The following is a 19,274-nucleotide window of genomic DNA, read 5'->3' as shown; positions in this document are numbered from 1 at the left end:
CTTGGGGAGCAGTTGACCGAAACTAGAGATCTGACCAGGTTGGGGCCTTACAAAGAAAGGCTATTTGTTATTGGACAAGGTGACATCAGTGTAGTCAGAATAGATGTCAGTGGCTGAGACCTTCGAGAAGCTGACAATGACCTTGGGCGGAGGATGGATGTGTGCAGGGTCCTGGAGACACCACATAGAGCTGAGTGCAAATCGTTTCACAGGGTTACTTCCGTGCACATTTTCCTGGCTGTTTTCCTCAGGTCTGTTTCTTGCTCTTTCCCTATCCTGTTCTGAATCAAAGGGTCTGACCCTTGTCGGTTGCTTTTCCAAGACTGGAGGATGGGAGGCACGGACAGGTGAAGGTGGAGGGTGAGGAGAGGGAGAGAGAAACAGGAATTTCTTCCCTTCGCTCTCTGCAGCTGCTCAGCCCCTCTGGTTCCAGTTGTTGCCGGGCAGGTCCTGTCCACTATGGTTCCAGCCTCCAGCCGGCGACAATGCCCCTGAGCTCCAGAGCTCCCTCCCCTCTTCCCACTGCCCTGTGGCAATGTCAGCTTTCGGTCTTTATGGTCTCTGGATTCCTCACTGCCCCCTCTCTGGCCTCTTGGCTCTCCCATCCTTGTATAACCAACCCCTACATCCAAGCCCTTCTGTTTCAAATTCTCTAGTGGTTTCTGTTTTCCTGTTGGATCCTGACTGACACACCGGTCTCAGGAGCTGGTCAGCTCCGATTCACAGTGAGCGCTGCTCAGGACCTGCAAGAGAACACCTTGCTGGAAGAGATCTGTTGGAAAGTGCTCGGTCTTCAGGACTGTGAGGGTTGTACCTACCTCTCCAGAACCACATCAGCTGCTGCCTTTAGAGACTTTAACAGAGGAACTGAGTGGGGAAGAGAGGCTAGCTAAAAACTTCACCCAAATAGAAGCACCAAGGGTACCAGCAACAGGAGAAAAGTTATGTCAACTCAGTTTAGAAATAACCAAGGTGCTCTGGAGGAGGCTCATGAATTACTGAATTACCGTGGCCTCCTTGGGCCCCATATATTTGTATCTTGAGTCTTGTTTCAAACAGAACAGAGAATAATGTTGAGTGCCTCTAATTTAATATTCTGATAATATTTCCTCCACATCAAATTCCCACTAGGACAAATGTATACAAATGAATCATTACAATCTACCCCCCTTACCCCAGACAAGTCACTTGGGCCCCTGCTAAGAAATGATGATAAAAGTGATGAAAACAAAACAAAGCATACATTAAAATGTCATCTAAAAAATAAAAGATTTCCAGGAGATCCTTTGTTGTACTGGAAGAGCACAGGTTGCCTTTTTAAATGACTTTTTTGTTTTCGCTTTTGGATAATCAGAGAGAAAAATGCAACTGAAATAACGCGTGGCTGCTGCTGAGGTCATCCTCGAGCTCCTGCTGACCTGTTGACCGGTCAGAGAGCCCAGGGTCTCCGAGGGGTAAGTGCAGCCCTGTGAGAGGAGGCGTCATTCAGAGAACAGAAGCATTACTGTTTGAATCGGGTTGTATAGGACCCGGTCGCCACGCCGGGGACGAGGACAGAGCATACCTCTGCTACAGGCACGCTGGGGACGAGGACCACAGTGGGAGAGAGAAATGCCATGTGAGACTGTATCCTTGGGGGATATGATTTTTCATGCTGTGTAATGAGCCTGCAGTAGGGAAGGGCATTTCATTGTGGGTTTTACTGCATTAGGCAATTCTGACAGGTATGGATACTTATTCCAACTCGCAGTCATGAGATGAAGACAGTAGTGCGGGGAAGCTGTCTGGCTTGCAATGATATATTTGGAGAGAGGACATAACATCAAAAGTTCAGTACAGAGAATAACAGAGTAAAATTATAAAGTCCTAGGGTCATTTGCTTATGTCTTCTACTCCCTTCACTAAAAACAGCACTGCAGCCAAATATCACATGGTAGTTTGAAAACATGGCCAGTAAATTCTTTGGCATTCCTCCCATTAAGATATGGGATCCATATGTTGTCCCTTGGAACTGGGTTGGGGGGCTTGTAAGTGCTTTCACCAATGGAGCACAGCAGAAATGACAAAATGGGACTTCTGGAGTGGGGTCAAAAAGGCCAAGTTAGCCTTTCACCCTGTTAGCTGCAACACTCTTCCTTAGGGCCCTAAGCTGCCATGTAAGGAGTCTGACTGCCCTGAGGCCACCCCATGGAGAGGCCACCTCATGGAGAGGCCACAGGCAGAAAGCCACAGGAAGGATCTCGAGTTGACAGTCCCAGTGGGGACCCACCTTCAAGCCATTCCAGCAAGGTGTCAGACGTATGAATACATTAACCTCTTGCCCAGATAAATACCGTTGAGGAGCTTCAATCAATACCTCAGGTAACAGAAGATCAACCTGCTGAGCCCTGTCCAAATTCCTGACTCACAAAATCATGAAATATAATGAAATGGTTGTTACTTTAAGCCACTAAATTTTGGCGCAATTTGTTATGTAGCAATAGCTAACTACAACATATTCCTACCTAGACCAGTCTCTAATCTAGTCCCAAATGTATACTTACTAGGTATAGTTTACCACTTAGTAGTGCTTCAGTGTCAAATAACCATCAGCATCTTTAATTGAGTGCCTGTTGCAAACCCCAGTGATGTACAGGATATGAAGTAGAGGGGTCAGTTTCTGACCTAAAGGATTTGATAAAATAATAATTACGGATATCATTTATTGAGCGATTCCTATGAAGTAGGCTATTAATTCTCAAAGTTGGTACTGAAATATCAGTGTCAGCATCACCTTGGAATTTGTTAGAAATGCAAATTCTCAGGTCCTACCCCAGACTTATTGAATCAGAAACTCTGAGAGTGGGCCTGGCAACAGGTGTTTTGGTCAGTCCGCCAGGTGATTCCAGTGTGTGCTACAGTCTGAGAATCACTTCAGGAAGCATGTGACTTACTTTATCTCACCGAATCCTCACTGAATCCTAGGTTTCTCACCCTTGCCAGGACTGACATTTCGGGCGAGAGAATCTTATTGTGGGTAACCTGTGCATTGTAGGATATTTGACAGTATTCAGGCCTCTACCCACTAAGTGCCAATAACACCTCTCACCCCAGTTGTGATAACTAAGAGTGTCACCAGGTGTTGCCGTATGTCCCCTGAGGGTCAGAAATCACCTCCAGTTGAGAACCATTACCCTAACCCTATGGGTAGTGTTTGAAAATGTACCCAGAATTGATTTTAATTGGGTATGGTAAGACAGGCAGACATGGAAAGGACTGTCATAAAGAAAGAAGTTTTTATTCACAGTTCCCTAGAAACAGGAGGTGGTATGACACATCATGGGGAGGCTACACGGTGGAGCACCTGGGTCAGTAAGGAGGCAGAGGGAGCAGGGGAAATCGAGGGAAAGAGCCTTTATTATGGCTTCTGTGCAAAGGAATGGATGAGGCATGGTAAGTGGGCAGAGGCGTAGGATTGGCTGGTCTGAATCATTTTAGTAGGCTCTGGGGCCAAGGTTCTATTCCTAGTTGCTCTGGAGTAAATAGGACATGGGCTAGTGGCCAGAATATGAGACCCCAATAAAAGAGGTGGTTGGGGTATGGGGTTTGGATCAGTTGGCTCACACATGAAAAGTATGCTTGCAGGCTGGTCCCTTGCCAATTCTAAGACTTAGCTAGCCCTGAGAGGGGCAGTCTCCTAGAAGTCAGCAAGGCCCCAGATGTCAAAGCATCAGAATAAAAAGGCATGCTTGATACAGGTAGATACGGTTGCCCTAGTTTATAGATGGCAAAGCTGAAGTCCAGAGAGGTAACCTGTCATAAGTCATCTCTCCCCCAAGGGGAGGACCTATTTTGAAACCTAAGTCTAAGTACCCCTCGAACCATGCTGTTACCTGTGCGCTATCCTGCTATTCATCTAGCTAATTAAACATACATGTTTGCATCTATAACCATATAAAAAGATAACTGATGCAGCAAAGGAGGATGTTGAATCATTTCTACATGAAATAATTACACGAAGCAATGAGGAGAAGCGAGGGCTTGTAGTGGTCGAAAAGGCTTTGTGGAAAGTATGCCATTCTGACTGCTGGTACTATTATGCTTGCTGGAAGGTCTTGAAAGCTGGAGAAACTGAAGCTAGGCAAAACTGTGGAGAAAGAATATTCTGAAAAGATGGGAAATGATGTGATCACAGGCTCAAAGGCTCCTAGGAATGTGCAAGTTCTGATGAAAACACCAAGTGTTAATAGGCTGCTTTAGTAACTTGAAAGTAGATTAGAAGGAAAGAGAAGAAAAGGGAGTTGCAGCTGGATGCCACCCACTTTAACAAGCTAAATCCATCAGAAGCAGTGCATGGATGCACAAAATATTCAGCACGATGAACTAAACATCGACCAAAAAATCCCCACTGAAAAGTAGTACCGTAATTCCAATACCTGGGCTCAACGAAATTTAGAGTAAGAATCAAGCTGGAAATTTCTACTCTGACATCTTGCAAGATAATAAGTCAGGCTGGGAATCTGTGACCAACAGAGAACACAACAAAGAAAGTTCTTTCCACTGAGACCGAACAGAGCGTCAAAGATTTTGGGAAGTGCAGTTGCCAGCCATTCATTTATTTAGAGGTTTCTGAGTGCCAATGCTGTGCCAGGCACTGCGCTGGACGATAGGGAGTTATAAATCATGAGTCATGTCACTAAAACAGGATTTCTGCCACTGGGAGACTAACAAAGTAGTGAGCTCATGGTTGCTGTAGCACCAGGCAGAGCAGAGGAGGTTTCTGCGCAGCCGGGTGTTGGAGAGGTACACAATGATTGGGCACCTGTCCATCTCGTGGACTTTCGAGAGGCACCTGCCAAGATCAAACTTCCCCCAGGTCGGCCGCTCTCCCCCGAGGCAGTTGTACCTGCCATCATCCCTCTCTCGATCTCAGAAGGTCTGAGTCGCCAGGGGAGTTTAACGGTGCACGCTATCACGGGGCCCGCCCCCCGAGAGGTGCTGATTCCCTGGGTGACAAAGGGAGCACTACTTTCCATCCTTGATAACTCCAACAATACCTGTGTTATCAGTTGACATCTCTGCAGCAGGAATTAGCAAGAATTTTTTTTTTAAAGATTTTATTTATTTGACAGAGAGAGATACAGCAAGAGAGGGAACACAAGCAGCGGGAGTGGGAGAGGGAGAAGCAGGCTTCCCGTGGAGCAGGGAGCCCGATGCGGGGCTCGATCCCAGGACCCTGGGACCATGACCTGAGCCGAAGGCAGACGCTTAACGACTGAGCCACCCAGGCACCCCAGGAATTAGCAAGAATTTAACTGGAATGCAAGCTCCCGATGGGCCGAGATATTTGTTTCGTTCATTGCCATTTCCAGAGTGCTTGGCCCCTATTAGGTACTCAGTAAGTCTTTCTTGAATGAAGGGATTGGACACATACACACGGTGGAGGTAGGGGAAGGGAAGAAGTCAAGAAGAAACAACAAGAAAGGGGTACTTTTAATAAGGAAGGTGCAACGGTATGAAGTAAGAACTTGGCTTTTACCAAAGCTCTATCGTGTTTGGGGAGACGACTCCGGTCTTCACTCTGCTGAACTAGAATTATGAATTGAATGGCTCCTCCTAAACAGTCATCCTAGGAAACACTGTGTTTATGGAAAAATAACCAGCCAATGCCTTTCAAATCCTGTAAAGGCTCCTGTCTGTGACTATTGCTAACCCTCAGCCTGTGCCACATTCAGAGGACACAACGCCAAACATTTCTGAGCTATAAGAGTTCTCCGATGGGACTCTGCATGCTCATTGCTCACATCCACCAGCTCATGTGGACTCAGGCCCCAGGAACAGCCCAGGAGCACCCTGCCATCACCCTCCTTCCTGAGGCCAGCAAGCCAGCTGGAAAGCACAGATCTCAGAAACGGTGGAGGAGGAAAATCAGGACATCCCACCAAGTTAAGCAAACACCTAATCAAATGTCTGGTGCGTTACCAGAGTTTTATAAAATTATTTTCAATGGGAAAAGCTGTTTTGCTCGCTATGTACCAAACATTAGGTTTTCAATAGCTCCCCATGCCCCCACCCAACCCCCCACCCCTGCCAAGTCCTCTAAAAAATTCTCAGTACTGGTTTTGACTTGAATTCACGCCTTCTATTTACATATCTTCTTGGGAAAAATATTCTTTCTTTACACACCTTTTCTCCTTTCTTTTCTCACTTATCATTTCTGTATTTGGCCGAGTTCTTTTACTTCGGGCCAACAATGGGTGGGCCTCTAGAGGCAGGCAGAAAGGGAGTGGGTCTCTTTAACAGAACCAAGCATATCACAAAATGTCTGTCAAAGGAACACGTCTGCCTCAAGCTTCCCACACTGATGGGCTCAGTGCCGAGCTCTGATTTGCTCTAGTTAAAAAAAAAAAAAAAAAAAAATTCCCCTAATTTTACTGTCAAGATTTTGAGAAGCATTCTCATGGTTTTAAAGAGATTATTGCATAATTTGTTCATGTTTAAAGAATTATATTGTTAAATAAATTTAGCTCTCCAGATTCTAAATGACAAAAACAAGTGAAGTTACATCATTTGAATTATGAAGTGATAATGTCTTCCAATTCTGCCCCAATCAAAAGTGTAACAGTTTAAAGCTTATAATAATCATGTTCAAACATATTCAGATTATAATTACTTTTCTTCTGATAATGATAGCCCGTCTGATTGGATGATTACCTATTTGACTTTGATAAGTCTCAGAGGTCAAAAAAGGGATAATTGCAGACATCTGTTTTCTATGGAAAATATAATCTCAGAAAATAGTGTTTAAAGTGACATCTGCAAATATGTGTTTTAGAAAGAAACTCGTTGCACATTTAAAATCACAGGGAAAAGAAGCAATTCCTAAGCTACTATGTATCACACTGTCTATGTAAATAGATGAACAAGTTTAACTTACTAGTATTCATGTATGCATAAGTAATTACAAGCAGGCATGATTATATTTTGTGCAGGTAGAATTAGAGATGGAAATAGACTATGAGAAAGGAATTTGAAAGGGTCTATGATATGGAATGATACAGAAGCTTTTTCTCTTTACTTTTGTTTAATTCAGTCATATATAAAGGCGCAACCGTTTTCCTGGTTGTTTTTAATTTGCAGCTGGAAGATTTTGTCCCCTGGCTATCTCTTTGTAGACAGCCTTCTCCACTTAGGAGATGGCTCTTAGTTGGGGGGAAAGGTTCACTCATGGCCGCCATGATTCTCTCTGCAGAGGAGATCCCAGTTTCTCCCTCTGCAGGTGCATCACCTTTCCAGCCCTTAGGGAGATGCCAAGAATCTCTCCCCCGCTCCAGCCAACAGCTGCATTTTGCAATAAAAAGGGAAAAGTTTCTTTAATATTCCTTTCCACACATGCTAAAACTCCCTTGGTTTTAAATCATGAACTTGGAATCTTTTCTAATTCATATAAGACCTGGGTAATCACTTTTGCCAGACTAAGCTTCCTAAAATAAAACTTTCACCATAGCATTTCCCTTCTCAAAAGCCTTCCATGGCTCCCCAGTGTCTATAGACGGAATTCCAAACTTCACAGCAATTCACAAACCTTCATCATCTGACCTTAACCTATTTTTCTCAACTTTATCTTCTACGTGAGACTCTTTTGTTAAGTCCATCTAACACCAACGGGTGTTAAACTTTCTTGCCTCTAGTCTAAATTTCCCCCTCTACATCATCTTTGCCTATTAATCTTTTGTTGCTGGTGGTTCTTTAGTTTTTGCACCTCAAGTGCACAGAACTAGATAAATCATAAACTCTGGTTCATAACATACTAGTATGATTGGCCTATGCAAGAGCCTCTTTTGTATTTATTCCTGCATATCACAATTTTCCCAAGTGTGCCTTAAATCCTGTCTTTCCAGTAAGGTCTTCCTCTATACACATAGGGATGATCACTCTGCCAAGAGAGCTCTTTCTCTCCTCTGAACAATTACAGCATCTGTTACCTAGAGTCTAGACCTCCATTTGCATATCACATGCAGCATAGCCCCATTGTTGTGTCTAGACATATCTGCAGCTGGAATTAGCTGTGTCCTGCTATGTGGTATGTGCTCAGGAGTTTGTCAGAGCTCTATAATAGCTCTTACCAAGTTGTGTTGTTTTTTTATCTGTGCCTGTCTTCTCCACAGAAGAGTTAGTTCCTTGAGGCCAGACTCAGTTTCTCATTCATCTGAGCACCCCAAGCACCAACCATAGAGCCTGACAAGTTCTGTTTAGTAAGCAGCCATTGAGTATTTTAGGGAAATTACCTTATAAACTCCTAGGAAGCAATGAAGGAGCCACAGAATTTCAGGCAAGGGAAGGACCTCCTGAGTCCTATTCCTTCCGAACTCTCACTGTGCCTAGCAGGGTACTGAGCAGATGTAAGTATTCCATGAATACCAATGATTGACTGATACTTAAACTTCTTCGGAAAATTAATGAGCCCTATATATTAGGGAGGGTGGCCAACTTATCTCAGTTTCCCCCTAACTGTCCTGGTTTTAAAACGAGAAGTTCCATGTCTGGGAATTACTCTTGGGCCTGGGTAAACCAGAACAGTTGGGCAGCCCAGTTAGAGTCTCACACACACACCAACAACATAAATGCTAGTAATTATTCTCTCTCCTAGTTAAAGACTTTTGAGGACCACTTTTGCAAACTTAACTGGAATTTCTGTATATTTGAAAGTGACTTAAAAAAAGTTACTTGAAGATTAAGTCTAAAATTCAGGCTCTTAGAGAGGGAAACAAATCACAAGAGATTCTTAACTATAGAGAACAAACTGAGGGTTGATGGAGCGAGGTGGGGGGAGGATGGGTTAGATGGGTGATAGGTATTAAGGAGTGCACTTGTGATGAGCACTGGGTGTTTATGTAAGTGATGAATCACTGAATTCCATTCCTGAAACCAATATTGCACTATATGTTAACTAACTAGAATTTAAGTAAAAATAAAAAATAAAATAAAATTCAGGCTCTTCAGAATTAAACACTTTTAAATGTATTGTTATTCCCCTACTGTATTGCTATTCCCCTACTCTAAATGAGTAAGATTTCTTTTCTTTTTTTTTTTTTTTTTTAAGATTTTACTTATTTATTTGAGAGAGAGAGAGAGAGCATGTGTGAGAGAGCACAAGGGGTGGAGAGGGAGAAACAGGCTGCTCGTGGAGCAGGGAGCCAGATGCTGAGCTCCATCCCAGGACCCTGGGATCATGACTTGAGTTGAAGGCAGACGCTTAACTGACTGAGCCACCCAGACGCCGCAAATGAGTAAGATTTTAAAGGTAACTGGGACATTTCATTGCTGAGTGGGGGTTCTCTTTTGAGAGCATAAAGACATAGGGCTCAACAGAGATTCAAGTGTATGCCTTTTCAGCCAAGAAGGAATCAGGTGAGCAGAGGCCACACCCCACTAGGCTGCAGACCTCTCCCAGTGGGGGGCGCTGTTGCAAGTCAACCAGTCCCTTTTGTGTAAGACCAGCTTCCTTGGATCCTCTCGGAAATCTTTTATTAAATCTCTACGAATTTTCATATTCTCCACACTGTTCCATTTTATTCCATTCCACACCCATGGTTATTGAGGGAGTATTTACTTGCTATTGAAGGAAATCATGTGGGATGTGTAGTCAATAATTTCATCAAGGAATAACTTTTCTTTGTGCTTTTGGTGGAAAAGGGAGGGAAATAGTTTCACTCCAACTAGCTTATGAGCTTTTGAAGAATATTTACACAGAGATATTTTTAGACAGACAAAGAGATTATTATTTTCCCATTTTAGTAGAAAAGCAGTATAAAAACAAACAAAGCCTGAAACAAAACAAAACAGTAGAGACATAACCAGAGAATGTGATGGCCACTGATTTCTGTATTAGTCACTTAACAAATACAACCCTTGGAGTGTACATGCTTGTTTCTAGGGAAAGGCTCAAATGAGAATTATCGTGGATGTAACTTATATGATTAAAGATTTTCTGGCTTTCTAAGGAGAGGGAGAAGGTAAAACAAATACAAAGTTTAAAAGACAAACAAACAGCCTTTTATTTTGTCAAAAGTGAGAAAACTTTTAGCAAAAGCAAATTTTTGCAATAGTGGGTTTTGAACTGCGGCACTTACAATTGACATGATTTACATAATTCCATGGTTTTATTTTTTCTTCTCTTGAGATGTCTATGTGAACTGAGTCTAGCTAGCCAAAGGTGTGATTCTCTTTTATGCCAGGAAAACTGACTTCCAGCTAACAACCATCTTCATTCTGTGACATAACTCTGGTCCTAATGGTCATCATTTCTTGCTTGGGCAACTGCGATGATTTCTTTCCTGTATTCACTCTGCGCACCCACACCATCTGTACTTCACAATACAGACAGAATCAATGTTCATTTGCATATATGATCATGTCATCCTTCTCCTCCCCCCCCCCCCCGCCCCATTCTCTGCTTCAATCCTTATTTGGGTATGAAGTACTCTGATGTTGAAGACCAAGATCCTTAACATGGTCTTGAAGACCCGTGTAGTTTGGCCTCATGTGCCTCTGCATTTCTTCATGCACCAGTCTTTCCCTGTCTCTCTGCACTTCAGCAAGCCCTCATCCAGTACACCTGCCATGTTGCCCCCCCCCTCAACCACAGGGCCTTTGCACATGTTGTTGCTTCTACCAGGAACATTCTGTCTCTCCCATTCTCCACTTAGTTAAATCCTTTTATTCCTTCAGAGTGCATGTCCTCAGGAAAGACTTCCCAGCAACCCTTATCCAGGTCAGATTCCTTTGAGAATACTGAACACTGGATTTAAACAAACTTACTCAACGGCCCTGTATTCAAGCAGACCATCTTGTCCCCTCCCTACGAGGAAGTGCCTTTCCTGAAGGAGGAGAGCAGAACATTCTTCCAGGAGACAACTTGTTCTCAAGAAAGAGAGGAGGGAGAGGCTAGCTGACACTTAGTCAGCTTCTTCCAAAGTCCCCGTTTTATTAAATCACTCTTCCCTGGGGCAAAATAAAAGGAGCGGGGAGGCCAGGAGCTTTATGCTAACGATTCTCTTTCCATAGGTATGGGGAAGAAGGGTTTTCCCCTAACGATAAAGAATGAAAAATTATTTCTGGTAATGAGTTCCTCATTTCTCTACTGGTTGAATGAACAGGTTAAGCTAGGTAAGCTCCAAAGACTTCTGCAGGCCCCAAATTTGTGAAACAATTCCAACTACAATATTCATGGCTTCAAATGTTGGTTATTTGAGTTATATGGGAAGCTGCCACAGGCAGTGCTGTATCTCCTGCTTTTTAGCCCATCTTTGTCACCCTGGGTCCCAGAGAATTTGCCTCTGCCTTGTCAGTCCTTTGTCCACTTAGCTAGAGCTAAGAAGCAGGTGGCCTTCCCCATGTCTCCAACTTAGGACCACTTCAGACAGGGGGACTGTGGGAAGGTTCACTTGAACACTCTCCCTGCTCCCCTAATCAGTTTACTTAGGAAAAGCAGGACAAATAGGAAATGGGAGGGTTGGAAATTAAGCCCCTTGAGCAACTGAGAAGTCTCTGGCAAACTGGGGGTCCCATCTCCAACCTCAGTTATACCTGCTCTATGGTGAACCGTGCATTTTCTTGTCTTGAGATCTAAAATGTATCCCTTGCAAATGGTAAGGAAATCGAGTGTCCTATATACATATAAATAGCATGCTTAATCATCATCAACCACATGCACTGTGCCCTCCTTATGATGTTGCAGGAAAACAACCAGGGCATGTCCGTGGCCTTTAGAGGGATTTTCCTTGATTCTGTAAAGCCTTGAGTAATACTGAAGCTCTATAATAACACTGAGCTACTTTTGCATTTATTCTCGTCAAAGGCTTGAACATTACAATTTTAGTTGTTTAAATTTTCATAGATTTCAAGGTTCAGAAGAGTTCTGGGGGAGTCATTTAAATTCATCCCCCTGTAGGTCCCTAGGTAGAGCTGCAACTTGGCTAACAAAGACAAATGGTTTTCTATCTGATTTGGAAAGGTCTCCAGGGGAAGATTCTGTAACCAACCACAGTAATCACAGATCACTAACATGAGTGTGCCCTCACGTTAAGAAAACCCAACGTGTGACGCCTAAGTGGCAGGATAATTTATTGAGATGTTAATCTGTGCTTTGTTCTTTGTAATTTGCCTCTCCTGCCCTGTCTCCCTACCTTGTGGAGGTAGGCAGTTCTATTTCCCTTCTCTGGGAGGTGATAGAATTTACGTGTGCCACATCCCTATTGCTTTAGTAGACAGGAGCATGGAAAAATGGGGTGCACTTGCCCATGTGCTAATCCTAAAGTCAGAGTCCAACTCCTCAAGGATTGGTGGAGAGAGGCATGCTCCTTTGAGAGAGCGGCACTGCCCTAGGAGACAGAGGCAGGTAGCTAGAAGCTCTTAGAAAATGGTTTTTATCTCTTTGACCTCTGTTTGATCATCTGTAAAATGAGAGGCTGATTTAATGACATTTATATACTTCCCCACTCTTGATTCCATGGGATGATCAGTGTGTTAAGCTGCAATGTCCTAGGACCCCTGTGGTGCATTTGTTTCAAGGCTTTTGGGGCAGGGTGGACAGCTTTGGCAAATCAAAGAGTATATGCAATATTTGAGACATACTAAAAAATTATTTGTTGTTCATCTAAAATTTACATTTAATTGGGCATCCTATAGTCAACCTCATAACCCTATTTGGGGGCACCTGTGTTTGGGAGATAGGAGGCTGGGGGTGGAAGAAGCTGACGTCTATTCCTGCCCGCCAGACCGCCCCCAGTGTTCAGGAAGCAGGTGTGTGTGTTTTCTTTCCCTGTGAGTATGCCTATTTTTTTTTTAAGTTTAGAAGCAGACATTTTGAATGAGAACTATCCTGGGACAGTTTTCTTCAAAATCTTCAAAAACAACACTTAGTAGGAAAAATATAATTGGGATCTGCAGGGCGCCTGGGTAGCTCAGTCGGTTAAGTGTCTGCCTTTGGCTCAGGTCATGATCCCAGGGTCCTGGGATCAAGCCCCACATTGGGCTCTCTGCTCAGTGGGGAGTGTGCTTCTCCCTCTCCCTCTGACTGCAGCTCCCCATGCTTGTGCTCTCTCTCTGCCAAATAGATAAATCTTTGAAGAAAATAAATGGGATCTGCCCATTTAGTGAAGACCCAAATTTTTAAACTTTATAGAAATTAGAAACCAGACCAAAGAACCCTAAAGCAAGGAGAAGCCAACTGCTCAAATGCTCAAAATGAGGGAAGTTCTGCCACATCACCTTTCCCAGGGAGGACATGACCGGTGTTATCAGGAGGAGTTATGTTTTTCGGCTGCCCTCAAAATCTCTATGAAACAGGGAAGCAAACGGAGTCAAGGTTCCCATTGCCTTTTCTACAGCACAGTACGCTTTTTAAAAAATGTGCTTTTGAACTTTCCGTTCTTTATTTTGGAATTGCATTTAGTATCATTCTATGATTGAAGGAAATCATCTGTGAATTGAACCAACCTTGATGGCACAGGGTGGGCTGCCTGTGATTTCTTGACACAAAACAGGTCAGGATCTAAAACCAAATGTGGAAAGAAACCTGATTTATATTTCATCCAATTAGTGCATATATGACCTTCGTGTGAAAGGAACGTGGCGTTGGGTAAAAAGACTCTCTCATTGACTTATCCCATTTTTAATCAAAGAAAGGTATACCAACACACACAGGATGCAGTAACTCACAATCTCAAGACTGGATGCTGTGAAAATTTGCAGGAAATTTAGCATCGAATATATCCTCACCCATAACAAGGAGATCACTCTGTTAGTGAGTAAGTCTGTAAACAAAATTAGAAGTCTACATCTACTTTTAATAATTTGGTGGAATCTGAAGCTTTGTGAGTGAGGATGACTGCCCCCTAATGCCTTGAGGGCAACTGTGTTGAGTTGAGATTAACATAAGTATGATCTTCAGGAAATAGTTACCCTTTAAATGGGTGTGTGTGTGTGTGTGAGAGAGAGAGAGACAGACAGACAGAGAGACAGAGAGCCAGAGAGAGAATTTGAGAGACTGCATGAAAGCAACTCATTTATCAATGTTCAATTTTCTCGGTGTCAACCTGATCTCTCTTTTCATACTTTACAATCTAGAAATACGTTTGCTTTGAGTCATAGGAAGTGCCAAAATCCCCCATCTATTACTCCTAATTTGTTTTGTCAGGAGATTTTGCTTTACTTGGACTCACAGGAAGGGCACATGGAAAGCATTTCGGGGCCATTAGGCTGGGAAATACATGGGCATAGTCTGGATTCAGGAACCTTCTTCTAAAATGCATTTCAGAACAACTTAACACGCTCATGCATTTTCCAAGGGGCAGGACTATCCTGCAAAAAAGACAAAATGGTCCAACTTCAAGTAGGTAGACAACCGTTTAATTTTAAAAGAGAATTTTAAGGATGCTTAGCCTTGGCAAAGTTCTGATGCTAAACAGGGGAGGGTCTAGGGCAGGGCTGTCCCACCCCAGGGGGAACAGAGGCTGGGTTGAAAGTGGAGAGAACTTGGATCAGATGTGATGTTGCTTAATCAAGGTTAAGCCTTAGGCTGTTACCAAGGAGAGGAAGAGTCAGTGAATCTGACTACATAATTGTTATTTACCTCTCTCTCTCTTTAAAAAAAAAAAAAAAAAAAACTGGGAAGGAAGGGACACGCTTAGACCCTGTAGGTTATTTCTGAATAATGGAAATACTTTAAATTCTTGTTGTAATTAATCAAATCTATGTTCTTTCAGAGTAGAAAACTAAATGGATGCATCATTAATGGCTTAGTGTAAAAGTACAATCATGCAAATTTAACATGGCCTTTTCTTCATTCCAACTGAAGACTAATGATAACAGTTAACATCTTGAGCTTTCACTGTGTTCGAGACAGACATCCGTGTTGGAAGCTCTGCAATGCATTATTTTCCTCCAACCACAGATGAGGAAACTGAGGCTTACGGAATCAAAGCGAATTGCCACATCTCAAAGTTTGTATATGGTGCAGACAGGACTGGAATCTCCGCGGTCCTGCTCCAAAGTTGTGATCATAGCCATTGTGCTAGATTTCATCCCCTGCCTGCCTGCAACAGACCCATCCTTGTAATCAGGGACAGGTTTTTCTTAAGGAGTCAATTTAGATGATAGGAGGAAAATTGTGGCGGAGCACACCCCTGTCACAGATAGCTCTTTGAAAATCCCAGGTGACTGAACTGAAATAAATGGAAACAATGTACTTATGGGATGCAGGGCATGGTTTACTGCTGTAGTGGAGTTGCAACAGGCAAGACAGATTAATGCTGAAGCCAGCAGGAAAGGAGCTCTCGGTCAGCGGTGTAAAAAGCTGGGGCATTCTGTGGGTGTCCCTAGATTTTAATTTTTGTTGTTTGACTAACGGAGATAAAAAGAGAAACAATATGGAAATGGGGCTTTTCCAAATTTCAGAACTTTAGATGGGAATGTAGCATTTCCCTTGTAAGAAAGGTGGGGTAGGGAAGGACCCTCTCCTGCTTTCAGCTGACCGAGACAACGCTGAGCACTAAGTACCACGTGAATGGCCCCACGTGAAAGCCACACAGTGGGGAGTGCCAGACAGACCTGGCTTCCCACTCTTGCTCCTCCACGCAGGCAGTCCCCTTAACCTCCCAGACTCAGTTTCCTTATCTGGGAATTCGTTTCCTTATCCACGGGACTAGGGTGCTTATCTAAGTTGTCATGAGGATCGGCGATCACGTGCAGTTGTGCCTGGCACAGAGTAGGTGCTTGCTAAGTGGTTATTACAGGTCCCCAGTTTTTACTGAGTGGGTGAGAGAAGGCTAAACCAAGAAAGGAAAACATTGTAAATATAGGCTGAACAAGAAGAAGAGGCAGGGAGGGGACGATGACATCTGGCCTGAGGGCCCCACTGTTGCCCCTCCCTAACTCTGTCCTTTTAATGAGCCGTACGCAGCTTCTGATAGTTGAGATCTGGTGTCTGCAAAGGCAAAACAGAGCTAAAAGGCGATGTAACATGGAATTATAGACCACATTTCCCTCTAATGAGCCAGCCTGCTCGTTAAGAATGCAGCGCTGCTAGGAGCCCAGATTGGGGGTTGTGTACAGTTGTGCGCTGGCCCCCTCCTAGCACATGCGCATGGGTGGTTTGAGCACACGCGCGTGACTGCCAATATCACGGCTGGTTAGTCCCCAGCCCAGCACTGGGCGGTGTGATGTATGCAGGAGGCAGGGTGCTGAAGCCTGCTTGTTAAGGACAACCATGGGAGTCACGCGGCCTTCGAGCTACTTGGGAAATGGCCTCTCCTCGGACAGTGATGCTCTCAAGATCTGGCGGAGGGAAGAGGTACTCTGGAAGTGAGAAGAAGAGGCACTAGCTATCCCTGCAAAAGGCTTCCTGCTCAGCTGCAAGACCACACACACCCCACGTAGGTACACGCACCCCGCGTGCACTGTATACACACGACACACATATGCAGACCACGTACAGATCGCACACACATACACCGTGCACCACACGTGTGCACATCCCACATGCACTAAATACGTGTATACACAGGCATACCATACCCACGCACACACCCAACACACATGTCCTCTGCATATACCACAAATGTATCCACACATCACACACGTACCTATCACATACAGACTGCAGACACACACACGACTTAGCACACACACTTGCACATACCATTACACGTGTGTATACACACGTACCAAGCATATGCACACACACTACACCATGCCACATACAAGCACGCCACACACAGCATATATACATCCATCCATCTATATCATTACGTACATACACACCCACCCCACACTATCCTCATGCACATATACCACACAGCACATGTTTGTACACATACTATGTACATAGATACCACACACACGCACAAATCACCTATACTCCTCCTACACTTACATCACATATACCCCCAGGTACGTACATGTACTACTCCCCAGAATTACACATATACTACGTGCATGTAAACATGTACAGCACGTAAACACAAACACATACCACACATCACACATACATACCACACTCACAGCAACACCTGTAATACATACACACACCACACAAACACCCCCCACATAACACACCGATGTAGCCACACCACACACATAAAACCACATTCCCACATGCGACACATATACCTACACACTATACACACACACAACACATATTTATGCCTTAAATGCACACCACGCATGTATAGTAATCCTTCCACACCCCACATACATCACATACGTCCATATCGCAAACACGAACACACATGCCCCATCCATACCACCCATATAGTACTTAAGCATAACACATACCACACATGTGTGCATACATACATATCCACCTACACATAGCACACAAAATACAAATGCCATGTACAATACAACTGATCATACCCCCCCACACAACACATACACACACTCCCACACACACGTTACCTTTCACAAATCCCATAAACACACGTGACAAGCACATACAGAATGTGCCTTGCTGTGTCCTCTTGCAAGAGTATGCCCCCCTGGGGACCAGGACACTAAACCCGCAGAGTTCAGAGAGGCGGGGACAGGAAGCACAAATCGAGGCAGGAAGTGATTGGGACTGGCAGACTCTGGGTGATGTGGCATGTGATACAATGAGGGATCCCATGGGTCCATCCCCTTTTTTCTTCACTGTGAATTGGGTCCTCTGTGGGATGCTATGTTGTTAGGGATTCTGAGACTGTGGATCAAACACACTACAACACCCTGGATAGTGTGCTGACTGAGGCTCTGTGGGCAGGAAAGACAAATTCATTTTGTGAAGGGGAGCTGCTGATCCTTCAAAGATGGGAGAGGCCCAATGTAGGAGACTTGTTACCAAATGGACCACTGGTCTCCTTGAGGAGTGCCATATCAGGGCCTCCATACTGATCTTTGTCGCCGACAGGCTGGGCATTCCAAAGGCAGCATCTAGATCAGCCTCCTTAAGTGGAAGTCAACACTGTTGGGTCCATCCATGGTCTCCGTCTCTGTCCTCGTGGCCATTCCTTTAATGTGGCCATTATGCCAGTTCCGAGAGAGCTGATGACGAAGAATGCCTAACAGCAACTGGCCAAGTCCTATTGTCTACTTGGTTATTCAGTACCTCTTCTGTGAGGATGCTTTTTTAGTGTGTATTAAAGTGTAATACAACAATCTTGACATTTAATGCTCAACCCCCTATGTCCACCCCAAGATTGCCCACCAATCTTCCAGTTCTTTCACTCCCAAGCTCTGGCTAGCCCAGGAATCTCTGTACAATCGACCCTTGAACGACACTAGTTTGGACTGTGCAGGTCTACTTATATGTGGATTTTTTTTTTGACACGGTACAGGACTCTATTTTCTTGTCCTTATGATTTACTTAGTAACATCTTTTCTCTAGCTGATTTTAGTGTAAGGACATAGTATACAATACATACAATATATAAAATATATATTAATCAACTGTTTATGTTATTGCTAAAGCTTCTGATCAACAATAGGCTATTAGTAGTTAAGTTTGGGGGGAGTCAAAAGTTACATGCAGATTTTCAATTGCACTGGGGTTCAGGGTCTCTAATCCCTGCATTGTTCATGGGTCAACTGTATATTCTCACCTCAGGTCACAAAATGGATGATCAGGTGCAATGCTCACTGCTCTGCCCATTGGAAAGCTTTTTCTTTTCCACTGTATTTCAGTGTTACCCCCTGAATATGGCTGTATTACAGCTACCATTCATTTTTGGCTAACATTCCATATTGAGCCATGTAAGAGACAATTCTCCATGGGTCTCTTACTTCTGCATGTTTGCAAGGAGAAGCACTGACTACCCTTTTTCCAGATTGTCTTTTCCAGGATGTTTGTATAGTGAATGGGCTTGGAAAACAAAGACAGAGTCTTCCTTCAAAGCAAAAAACGGGCATGCTTATTGTCCATTATAGAAGACTTGGGTTTTGTAAGTTCAAGGTTTCTCTCCTATAATGCAAGCTACTACATGTGCAGGTGTAACTTAGCACTTTTTACATTACTTTATAGGAATTGGAACTCAGGTAACTGCTATAAAACAAACAAACAAACAAAAAACCCCAAATACTGATACCCTGGCTACTGCTATTGTGCTCAGTAAGAAAGTTCTTTGTCTCTGACTTTCCATCTTCTGTTAGCCACAATAAAACTATGGCAGGACAACCTGTTCTTGACAAGCTGACCTGTCATAAACATAGCTTGGACTTTCTCTGTCTCTCCACCTTCAACTGGTCATATGGGACACTCC

General features: G+C 43.8%; 1 long non-coding RNA gene across 2 annotated transcripts in view; it reads right to left on the bottom strand.

Moving 5' to 3' along the window:
* LOC102728594 (uncharacterized) overlaps positions 1-19,274 on the bottom strand; it is a 106,886-nt gene that overhangs the window by 12,939 nt on the left and 74,673 nt on the right. The window lies entirely within an intron of this gene.

This window comes from Leptonychotes weddellii, chromosome 2 (assembly GCF_054177405.1).
Source record: "Leptonychotes weddellii isolate Sample4059 chromosome 2, ASM5417740v2, whole genome shotgun sequence".
Taxonomy (NCBI): Eukaryota; Metazoa; Chordata; class Mammalia; order Carnivora; family Phocidae; genus Leptonychotes; species Leptonychotes weddellii.
The sequence above is the reverse complement of the archived record's forward strand: the minus strand, read 5'-3'. Positions and strand labels throughout refer to the sequence as shown.